The 12,797-nt window shown below is 39.3% G+C and overlaps 1 protein-coding gene across 1 annotated transcript in view; it reads right to left on the bottom strand.

Annotated features, from left to right (window-relative positions):
- Positions 1–12,797, bottom strand: part of LRRC2 (leucine rich repeat containing 2) — a 106,020-nt gene that overhangs the window by 41,246 nt on the left and 51,977 nt on the right. The gene's annotated exons all lie outside the window — the stretch shown is intronic.

The following is a 12,797-nucleotide window of genomic DNA, read 5'->3' as shown; positions in this document are numbered from 1 at the left end:
TGTACTCAGTAATTAATTTAATAAATTCTTATTTAATATTTGGTACTACCCAGAGACTCCAGTCAGGATTAGGAACCAGTTATGCTATCCCTACTCCTTGCACTTTACGGCTGTGTCTACACTGGCCCCTTCTTCGGAATAGCCATGCTAATTTAGAACTTTGGAATAGGGAAATGCGCAGGGGATTTAAATATCCCCCGCGGGATTTAAATAAACATGGCCGCCGCTTTTTTCCCGGCTTGGGGAAAAGCCGGAAAAGAGCGTCCAGACTGGCGCGATCCTCCGGAATAAAGCCCTATTCCGGAGGATCTCTTATTCCTACTTTCAAGAGATCCTCCGGAATAGGGCTTTATTCCAGAGGATCGCGCCAGTCTGGATGCTCTTTTCCGGCTTTTCCCCAAGCCGGAAAAAAAGCGGCGGCCATGTTTATTTAAATCCCGCGGGGGATATTTAAATCCCCCGCACATTTCCCTATTCCGAAGTTCTAAATTAGCATGGCTATTCTGAAGAAGGGGCCAGTGTAGACGTAGCCTACTTGTTTCACTCATAAGAACATATGACTCTATGGACCATTGTGTAGAAGTGACTTGCTTTTGCCCTTGCCCCCTTCAATCCCTTAAGGTGCTGCACATCCCAGGGGAAGACAGACACAGGAAAAGATTTTTTGTTTATACAAAGGTTTGCTTGTTTGTTTTCATTGTGCCATTTCCACTCTGTGCTTGTAGAAGGTGAGGTTACTTTTGTTTAAAATTCAAATGGAAGTTAAAGGTCGCTGGTATCACAATACAAAGTAAAAAGCGATCAGTTCTCTAACAAGGCAGAGATATTACTGGCAAATGACTTGGTGTGGTAGAGGAAAATAATGTCTTTGAAGTGATATATTAATTATAAGATTGTTTTAATCACATCGTCAAGAACTACGTCAATTGACACAGAAGTTCCTTTGTCTAGCTACCTACTCCTGTTTCCTAACACATCTGCATGCTTTTCTTTACTCTCATATTTTAATTTATAAAATTTATAAAAACTCATACAGTGCTAATGCCTTTGTGTATCTCCTCTGAAAACTAACACCTTTGCACCTGCCCCTTTTCAGTTTTCACACACTCCTGCTAATGTCTGGTATTATATCTTATGCCAGTTTTGCAAAGCAGCTGTTCCTTATCTTGGATTGACAGGATATTGGCAAATGTTATAATAGTCTGAAATTTGGCATGAGTTTTACATGGATTTGCCATATAAAAAAACCTTTTAATCTTTGCAGGCAAGTATGAGTTTGAACAACAAAAGCAAGATAAATTTCTCTCGAACAGAAAGTCAGCAAAGATAAGCAAGTGCACTTTTCTTAAACTGCAAAACGTAGACTGTGAAATGCTGGTCCCATTGCAACTAATTTTAGTAGAAGCCAGATTTCACCCAGAGTAAGCATTTTGCCACACTGATTTGCTACTTCCTCCCTGAAGAAATAGCCAATGCACACAGTTTTCTCATTCTATACCTGTACACAAACCAAACTCAAATGACTTTCACACTAATAAAGTTCATTTTTTACTTGTGATCCAATACTTCACTCCGTACTCAGTCAAAACTCCTGTAACAAGGTAAAGGTCTTGCATCTTGTAAACAGTCAACAGGCTAGAAACAGGCTGCTAGAAGAGAAATATAAAGGGAAGGTGAAGTTTAGAGGAAAGATGAGCCTTTTTCCTTTCCAGCTGATTAAAGTAAGGCAGTCTCTGGAGAACTATTCCAGTGTTTCCAGTTTACGTGTTTTTGTCTTTTGTGATTGTTTGAGTGATAATAAACAAGGAAGGGCTTTAGAAATACTGGGGTTTAGAATTTTACTTATATTTCCTGATTTAAGTTGTGAAACCACCCACCAACTTCAACTGCAGTTGACGTTAACAGGAGTTGTGACTGAGTCTTTTCTCCATGACTAACGAGAGAAAAGAAACACGTTATTGTCCCCCTTCCTCCAAAAACAAAAAAAAAGGAAAATAAATGGAAACCAAATAATATCCAGCAGTATGTTTTATGCCCAACTGTTTTCTTACTTTCATAGGGCCTGATTCAGGCAGAAAAATATCTTGCTTTGCAAATAGTCCCAGGGTTAAATGGGATTGCTGGCTAAGACAGGCCTACGATACCAAGACTCTGTTATTAAATCTTAAATCCTCATTTTAAAAAAATGCTTTTAGGTCCTAGCCACCACCAATCCCCAAATCCTTCGCCTGTGCTCTGGGTAACAGAAAATATCAATGGTTTCCATGTTGTTAGGGTAAAGTGTGTCAGAAAAGTTGAATATGTGAATAAGGAGGAGTAATTACTCTTGTATTTTTTCAGCCACCCACTATTAAAATAGAAAAACTGTATCAAATATAAATTCAGGCTGGGAAATAAAGTATGCATTTTAATGGTGGCTGTAATTAACCATGAGAACAATTTACCAAGGACTGTAGTGGATGCTGCATTCAGTAACAAGACTGCATGTTTTTCTAAAAAAAATGTTTCAGGAATTATTTAGGGGAAGTTCTATAGCCTATGTTAGACAGCAGGACAGACCAGATGATCATAGTGGTCCTTTGATTGTATACAAGTTCCTATGCTTTTGAATTGGGTTTAATAAAAGCTCTAAAAACTTTACTCTCATTTATAGTTGGTTTTATCTTAACCCTTCTGTGCAGCAATACATCAAAACAAGATTACCACCTGTTACACTAAGATTACAGCATGCCAAAAAGAAAACATGATCTCCTAGCTCTCTGAACTTTGGAGGCCGGATGTTAAGTGATAAAATTAAAATACATACAAGTGCACATGATAATACTGGTGTGGACACACACACACACACACACACACACACAGTGCAGAAATGTTACACCTTACATTAAATATAAACAAAAATATGCTGCTTGGAGCAAAGTTTACTACTTTTGATTAATTTATTCAAGGTGCTCAAGATATTTTATCTACGTGCACATTTTTACACCCTCTTATTATATTTTCGAATACTCTTCGCCATTTCATTCACTCTGAATTGTTCAGGCTGCACAAACCTGCTGGGATTCTCTCACTGCATAAGAAGTTCACCGCATAAGAAGTTCAGAAAACCATGCTGCACCCTTGGTTATCATTTTTAAATGTGATTTCCTTGAACGGCAAATCCAAAGTAGCTGTTTACAGCTTTTCTTAAATATTTCTTAAATATCAGAGACAGATTTAGTGAATTAAAATAAATAAACTAAGTAGTAGGAATGCCTCTAAAGGTGAAGAAGTTTGAATTGATCAGAGTTCTGGCCCTTCCAAGTAGTACAGATATCACTATGAAATACCAGCACAAAAAGAGTACTTAAGAAGAGATGTTAGAAATGTTGAGGAGGTGATGCAATAATATTATAGTTGAAGGTGTCACCTGTTCAAAGCTATACACTTAGGAATGAAGTCAGATCAGTTTCTGTACATACAAAAATGTATGAAGGCACACTATAGTATATATTTCATTTACATTCTCCATAATTCTTAAGAAAACAAATTGCAGTGGATATGTTGTTACATTAATTTGCATCTAGACTTGGTAGTTAGAATATTGCTTGGTCCTACTTCTTCTTTCACATACATTTTAGTCCATATTGTAAATTCCTATGGTCAGCAAAAGAAGAATTGGGTCTATATAGTTCATTCCTTCTTAGATTCTCAGAGTACAGTGTGATCATTAATTAATATATCTTTACAATCTCTCTGAAATCTATAAATCCCTTTTCCTAGATGAGGAAATTGAGGCACAAATAACAGTAGCGCCTTGCTTAAGGTAATTCAAGAAATTTGTGAGACAATCTCAATCTCCAGACTTTTGGTTCTGTGTCTTAACCATAATGATATCCCAATAAAGAACACTGCTGCAAAATAATAGAGGGAGCCAATTATTTTGACATGAGACCAGAGCTGCTATAATTCTGAATAGATTTTGCGTGCTTGTTTTAAAGGCACATAGGAAAAATATACTCCTCCACCCTGCATAGTTTTCTGCCCCATTGTATGTATAGAGCCAAGTTACAGTGACTCGAAATCTAAGTCTAAGTGCTAGTCATTTCAATCCCAAAGCTTCAGGCACCAGTTTTCAAGGTGTTTCTAGTCTGCTGTATATGCACACAAAAGATATGTCTAGACTGGAACAAAAGCATTTTTTAAAAAATTAGTATTGTTGCATTAGCTTGGTTTCACCTGAATCAGCTATATTAAAATATAATGTATGCTGTCTCACGAGACTTTTAAAATAGATTATATATCTGTTCATTAAAATGTGCTACGAAAATGGTTGTGGAGGGATGTTTTGTTTTGTTTTTTAATCTTTCTTTATGTTCCAGATATATCCCAATATGAAGACAGCATGATTTTGGGGAAAGATGACATCACAGGGCAGATTGCCAGCTAGTATCAATTGTACATCTCCATAGAAGGCAATGAATCTATGATAGTTTACACCAGGAGAGGACTTGTCCCCTAATGAGGATAGGGAGGGAGGGACACCCAGACATCGGAGACAAATGCCATGATCCTACAACTCCTAACTCACACAAAGTAATGCTTATTGACTCTGGTGGTAAGTCTATGCTACAGACCTCTGCCAGCACAGCTACGTCAGACAGGGGGAGTGAAGAGGTATAATCCCTGACTGACATAGCCAATTCTTGAAGTGAGGGTGCTGACCTGCATCCCCCTCCCCTGAGCCTTTCTGTGATCCTCAGGATACCCTAGAAATAAGACCCTGCATGCAAGGTCAGTGGCTGGAACTCCAGGCCAGCAACAGAGCCTCTGGACATGGGGCAAGCAGCCAAGTGGAGCCCTAAACTCTCATATGTAGGCCTGGTGGCCAAATGGAGCCCTGCATGCAGAGCTTGCATTAGAACCCACAGGGCGGGTGGCCAAGCAGAATGCCAGGCAGGCAGTGTAGACCTTCAGGCCAGCCACAGGGCTGGCAGTCAGGAGTCCCACATGAGGGGTGGACGGTGATCAGGAGTCCTGCATGCGGGACAGCCATCCAGGATCCTGGGGACTGCACTGAGCCCCCAGGGTCAGCAGCCAAGCAGGACCTAGGAATGGCAGCAAAGCAGGCCTGGCAGCTGGGACATCGGGAGCAAAACCTGAGGGTGCTACAGCACCTCCTGTATGGCTACTTTCAGCACCTATAGACAAAGTTGTGCCAGCAGAATCTCCCAAGGTAGATGCTGCTAGATCAGCAAAATGGTCCTGTACCAATCTACCTAGTTTCACTCATTGTGACAGCTGTAAGCACACTAAAACAATTGGCCAGAATAGTATGCTGGCATTCCTACAGAGTACTAGTAAAGCACTCGAAGCACAAGCTACCTGTGGAAAAAATAGTGTACATTTGTGTAGTTAAAATGTATATCATAATGCATCTGGAAAGAGGGGCAGAAATAAGTGTGTGTTAATTCTCATATTTCCTAACTTTTGAGTTCTTGAGTTTGCAGTCACATAACTCGTATAATACAGACTTTTGGGGGCCTTTGGGAGGATTTTTTTGTGTGGAGTAATGATATAAAAGTGCAAAATCATATCAATATTCACACTGCAGAATAGTTGACTACAGCGAACCTCAGTTTCAAGTACAGTAGTTCTGTGGGGAAAAAAAAACTTAACTGTATAATTTCTGTACAATGGTACAATACCATCCACACAGCTAAATGTTATGTAAAAGACCTAAGTGATCATGTATTGTTAATGGTCCTTATCTTTAAAGGTGCTGCACATCTAATTCCAGCTGGATCGTATATTGAAGTCAACATGAGTTGCAGGGGCTTAGTACCTTCCCCATTTGACCCCCTAAAAAACTACCAACAATTCCTGACATGTATCTCTTATCTTGCAAACTCTGGGCCTATGCAAATCCTTTTTCATTGTGAACAAAATGTTAAAAATAGGAGCAAATGGTGCACCATCAAAAATGTGTGTGCACATATTCCAATCCCAGAACACAGCAGTTGTGCCTACAGATTGGATAACTGGTTGTCAAATGAGTGGGGCGCAAGTGGATGATTTATGCATGGAATTCAAGGTGGAGCAGGTCGAAGATGTGCAATGCTTTTGCCATCTTTAAGTAGAAAGTGGTAGCAGGTATTATGTGACATACACAACTTAATTTTTCCCCTCTAATTCATTTAGTTTGCAATATTTTCTTTCTGTATCTGTTTAAAAATCCAGAATTCTCTCCTTATGAAATTCCTCAATAAATTGCCTTAAAAGCTCAAAAACTACTATATATTCTACAGCTGCCATAAAGAAAATGGATAGAAAGAGAGTAGGGAGACTTGATTACTGAAGATGTAATTCAGTCTCAGAGTTCTGATGATCTCATAAACTTTTTATGGTGCCGTCAGAAACTCTTGCCTGAATTACAGGCATGTTATCGGTCTCCCTGAATCCATCATCATATATATTATCAGGTTCTCCCTGGCTATTATTCTATATACAATACTGGAGGTAAAATTAGACTTTGATCATTTCTGCTGCGTTGAAGTTTGTCATTATTTCTCTCAAGCAAGTTTTACAGTGGAGAATATTACTTCCTTCAAGTTGTACATTTCTGTAATCTTCCAAGGAAGAATTTTTAAGGATTTTGAAAGTCAAATAAAAGTTGAACTTTGCAAATGACAATCTATTAGTGTTTTTAGGGATAATTTTTTTGTCCACCCACCTCCACGTCCCCGCTTTCCTTCCCGCACACAGAGTTCCCTATAGTCATACTGGAGGTTGTGATATTTATCTTGTGAATGACTCATTTCAGCCCAACTGGTAATTTTCAGAAGTAAATATGTTCATCTTTTTCAGGATTATATTTTGAAATGCTTACCTTTTCCTCTTTCTCTATCGGTACCAAGTACCAGTTATTTCAATATTTTTCAATCATGTAGAAGCAATTATTGTTAGTTACCATTAGGGTGACAAGATAGCAAGTGTGAAAAACAAGCATAAGGGTAAGCTAGTAGGCATCTATATGGGCTCATCTTGACTACAGGGAAGATCTGAAAGAGAATATGCAAATTTCCCTGAAAAAATTAAGTTCGTGCAGCTTTTCAAAAAAGGGAAGGGTTGCAGAAAAAAAAACACATCTAGACTACTTTCACTTTCGAAAGCTCTGCTTTCGAATCTTCCCTGTAGTCTAGACATAGCCTATAAGACAAAACCCCCAAATATCAGAACTGTCCCTATAGAAACAGGACATATGATTGCCCTAGCTACCATCTCTTGCCCATCTAACAATGAGATGTCAGACACACATTTGTGCCAACATTTTTGTATGCTTGCCACAAATTTTGTACAAAGTGGGCCAAGGAAGGAGTTGATTGGAAGCTTATGTTTTACTCATTCTGTTTATGCTATCCATATGCACGTATGATTTTTGTATTTGAAGTTATAAGTAATGGCTATGCACTGGTATTCTAAATACATCCTTCTGAGAGATATCAACAGGTTTTGCTCACTTATTGAGAATGGGTGGCTAGTCAAGTGAATCAGAGTATTTGACTGACAATGGCCTTGTGCAAATCCACAACTGAGGAATTTTAGAACAACATATAAGCAATGGCTGCTAAGGACTGAGTCATGCCTGCTAATGTGACAAACTCCATTTTGGGAAGTACTTTCACAAAGCAAGAACAATGGAATTCCCTCCACATGGGTGAGGTTGTAAAAAGCGCCCTAGAGGTTCCTCCATTTGTCTTTACTCCAGCTCATCACTTCAGGAGCAACTTTGCTATGAAGTGAGCCCAGAAGGACTGATGACCCATCCTAACAAAGGATATATTCCCAAGGCTTATGAAACAGCAGATTATTCCATCTCTGCTACCAGCTTACACCAGAAACTTTGGTGTATGTAATCTGTTTTCTTTGACAATTTTATTATCAACCTTTTTTTCCCCTTTCTTTTATTAATAAATCTTTAGATTTTAAATTCTAAATGATTGGCACAGCCAGCTCTTTTGGGTAAAATCTGATAAATAAATTGACCTGGGAATGTGGCTGGTCCTTTGGTATTGGAAGAACCTGTTTGGATTTGGTGCGATTGGTTGTCATAGCCTCTCATCTGTGTAAAGTGTGGTACTGGTTGTGGCACAGAAGAAGATGGAATGCCTAAGGGATTGCTTATGTGACTTCTTGCTGGCCAGTATAGCAAACAGAAGTGCTCTTTGTGACTGATTTGTACTGCCTTAAAGAGGAGGATGACCAGTTTTGGGTTACAAATAGCCCTATTTCTAAGCAATTGGCCCCAATTTGACCTCTCAGTGATGCTCTCAGAAATCTTGTATATATTACAATATTACATTAGCAAAGGTGATGTTACTACTTTAAACAAATGTGGTTTAAAATAACATGAATAAACAGGCCCCAATTTCTTGTGATCCTTGATCTGTTCTATGACGGTGGTAGGGAGTTCAGTCAATGAGAGACTGTTAAGAACCTCAGGGGCCAGAAAAAGGACTGCTCTCTGACTCTCCACTTATAACAGCAGGACACTGATACGAGACAACATGATCAAACATTTAATGAAGGAGAAGGCAAGGACAGCCTGAAACATCCTTGATCTCTGAGAAACATGAAGAAAAGAGAAAGAAAGACAAAATTACCATCATGTTGGGAAAAGGAGAAGGCATGAGAACCACTGAAGGAACTGGCTTCATCATCAACAAGGAATGGTCTTTGAAATTCATCTCCTGAAAGTTCAGGTCATAACACTTCAGAGTGCTACACCTCCAACTGAACAAGAACAGCACCCTCTAGATGATGCAGTTCTATGTTGCCACAAGCACAAGCAAAGAGGATGACGTGGAAGAATTCTATTAGGAGCTCAAGGAAACCATTGCTCAAAAATGCACATAAACAATCGGGATGGGAGATTCAGCACCAAAGTTGGAAGAGGAAAAGAAGGTGAAAAGTTCATTGGAAGGTATGGCATTGGCAAATGGAATCCATGAGAAGAGCAACTGGCATCTCTTGTAGAAACAAAAGAAATGCTCATTGGTAACAGCTGGTTTAAGAAGAAGGCAAAGAAGCGATGGACATGGATCATGCCTAATGTGAAGAACAAGAACAAGATTGACCATTTATCTCGGTATCACCATCACTTAACACAAATAATGACTACTGCTTGCTCTGAACATGGCTCAACTTCAACAAAAAGGTGGAAAAGAAAGTACTACAGATGGCAAATCAGAGACAGGGCTCACAAATACTTGACAAAGCAATCTTGAAAGTGAACACTTTTAAGGAAGGTGGGAATTTTATATATCACTGCGATGAACATTATAAAACCTTCGCTGATAAGCTGAGGCAATGCATGAAATTAGTAGAGAAAGAAAGATCAAAAAGAGTGAAGGAAATAATCTCAGAGGAAATGCAAAACTTGCTAGAGAAGCAGAGAAATATGAAGCGAAATTATGGTGACAAACTTGAGTACTCCCTCCTCTGCAAGTTTATAAGAAGATGACTAAGGGAAGACTTCATGAAATACTGAAATGAAAGGCTCTTTAAAATATCTGAATATCACAGAAGCCTCAAAAAATGCAAAAGGGGAATTGACATTGTACAGGTCAATAATAATAGTGCAGAAGAACAGGGACAGAAAAACAGTAATTGACAGAACAGGCATGGAAGCAGTCTGCAAAGATTTCTATTCTGAACTGTTTGTGTCTCAAATAAATATCCCAGTTTCAACACATCAACAGACTAATGGACACATACTCCCGGTCCTTGTCAGTAAAGATCAACATGCTGTTTACAAAATAAAGGATGAAAAAGTCCCAGGTAAAGATGGATTGACAATCAAAATAAGAGTTGGAGGCCAAGACCTCTTGGAAACATAGAAGACAGCATCTAATTGGAAGGAATCCAATGCCATTCTGTTGTACAAGAAGGATGATTGTAAAGATCTAAAGAACTATCATCCAATATGCCGACTCTGATATGTCTACAAGCCTTTTACCAAAATAAAAAAGTGAGTTTGGACGTGCAGCAGCTAAGAAAGCAGGCAAGCTTTTGAAGGCATTTCAGCACAATTGACCATATTTTCACTATAAACCTGCTACTGGAACCCTCAAGGGAATACAAATTCCCTGTATGTACTACCTTCATTGACTATGAAAAAATATTATACAACACAGAGATCAATGCAGTGCTGAAAGCTTTTGCAGAGCAGGGGATAAACACAAACTATATCAAACTATTAAAAGGAAGCAAATTTTGACTGCATTACAGATATAATTTTACTTGATACTCCCCTTTGCAGCCCAGTTAAGAAAGATGTGAAACAAGGAGACATGGGTTCATCAAAACTTTTCACAGCATTCCTCAAAATGGTAACAAGGTGGATGAATTGGAAGGGTTGAATCAACATCAATGAAGAGCAGTTCAGATTTGCAGACAATATTCTGCTGATCACTGAAAATACCCTCCAACCACAGAAAATGCTGCGAGAACTCAACACAAAAAACAACCAAATTGTTGATTGGACTGAAAATTAACCACTCCAAAACAAAATGTAAGCAGTCTGATACCTTGCCAAAAGCCCAAATAACAACCAGGGGAAAACAAATAGAAGAAGTTGAGCACTGTCTATTTAGGCCAAGAAATTAACATGTACAGTAGACTTCCAATAATCCAGAACCTATGGGACCTTGGTGGTGCCGGATTATCAGATATGCCAGACTATCAGGAGGTACTATAAATTGGTTATATATATATACTGTATACATTATATACTGTATATAAAGTATTCTTAACCCTTTTTGTTGTACATACTGTATACAGTATACTGTAATGTTTTAGTTTTTTTAAGCCTTTTTTACCCTTTTTGCTCAGTTCAGCTGCTGCCGCTGTTACCTTGTGACTAATTTTTTGCCGAAGCTCATTCACTAGGCTCTTGCCATTTTGATGCGGGACTATCAGGAGTGCTGGACTATTGGAAGCTGGACTGTTGGGAGTTTTACTGTACCATGATCAAGAAGGTGAACTCTCACAAAGAAAACAAAACAGGTTGGTGGACACTCAGGATATCTATCAAGAATATCCTCCAAGGAAAAATCAGCAAAGCAATGTGTACCGGCCTCTTCGACGCAACAGTATTTCCAGCAGTGTTGTGTGACAGTGAAACATGGGCACAGACAAAGACAGGAGCAGTAACTATCTGTCACAGAGAGGGCGATGGAAAGAATACTGGGAATTCCAACCCATGACCGAGTCCCCAGTGAAGTGATCAGACAGCAGAGTGGAGTGCAGAATGTTGTTGTTGAGAGCAGGTATGGCAAAATGCAATAGGCTGGGCATGTAGTGAGGCTCACTGACAACTGATGGAGTACAGTTGTTGCCAAGTGATACTCAACAGGAACTGGAATGAGCACTTAGCCATCCTCCAAGGATATGGGAAAATTTTATTATGAAAAGATATGGTCAATCAAGGAGAAGGAAGGCCAGGATACAAGAAGAATGAAAGATGTGTTTTGATTGGCGCAATCAGAGCTGAAAAACTGATGGAACAAGGTGATTACGTTTTAAAATTTAAAATTCCCAAGCAAATATCTTATTTGTGTGTTTATGTCTGAATTAGAGAGCAGATTTAAATCCACATATCCTACCCCACAAGTAAGTACATTAATCACCCTCTTTCTTATCCAATGAATATTTATGTATTTCCATATAGTCGGAGAGCTTTCAGAGGAGAGACTGAAAGCAACTACTTCAGAATAGCCAATAGCCTGTTGGTTAAAGCACTCAGTTGAAGTATATGCTCTAGAATAGGGATTCAAAATTAGATCGCCTACATTACAGGCAGGTACCCAAAACACTAGAATAAAGATGATAAAGACAGAGAGACAGGCACATGTGGTATTTGTTGACTGGCTTGATGCTGTAATTTATGCCAATACACAATGTTTGCTTGTGAAATGAGGCTTTGGGAGACAAACTTGCCTCAGTTACCCCCCACTACACTACTGAACACTTACTTTCCACCCAAACTTCTGACCTACAAGAGTACTGAAAAGTTTTAAAAAATTCTAGATCTAGACACATGAGGGTTCAAGAAATTTCTAGATTAGTAATTTTATTTAATTTCACCATAAATATTTTAGACCAAATGGCTGCCTTAAATAACAAACACCAGTCAAAACACTCAGTACATATAGTAATATATAGTAATGAGTAGACAACCACACATTGAACGTAGGTGATGTTCTGTTGTTGCAGGGCTAGGTGTCTCCCTATGGACCATCACAATGCTATTCAGAGTAGGTATATGAGATATCGATTAATTTAATAATTATGTAACCCCACCAAATCCAAGTGATTACGTGATTATTCGATTGTCCCCGGGGGCAGGGCCTGGAGCAGGGCCAGAGCCAGCAGATGTGTACTCCCAGCCCCACTACCAAGGAGCCCCTGCCACTCCGTGCTACTACCTCTCTGTCACCTCCTGTCTGTGGCCGGCATGCCGTCTGACCCTCCTCCTCCGCCCCATGCTGCTGCCTCTGGTAGAGAGGCAGCAGAGCAGGGGAAGGGAGGAGTCGGTTCCGCAAATCAGCACATACAGTGCCCCAACCTAAAAGTTGGCTTCCCGTGTGTACTGGCTCCTGCCTGTCCCTTCACCCTCTACACTGCTGTCTTCCTACCAGGCTTATCAGTTAATTGTTTTTTACACTAACTAACTATTTCAGAGTAGTTCTTTCTGATCCTCAGGAGTAACAAATACCTACATTTCTTCCAGTCCATTTTTGCTGTTCATGGCAACA

The sequence above is a fragment of the Pelodiscus sinensis genome, chromosome 6 (assembly GCF_052426305.1).
Source record: "Pelodiscus sinensis isolate ZL-2025 chromosome 6, ASM5242630v1, whole genome shotgun sequence".
NCBI classification, from domain to species: domain Eukaryota; kingdom Metazoa; phylum Chordata; order Testudines; family Trionychidae; genus Pelodiscus; species Pelodiscus sinensis.
This window is presented reverse-complemented; position numbering and strand designations above follow the sequence as displayed.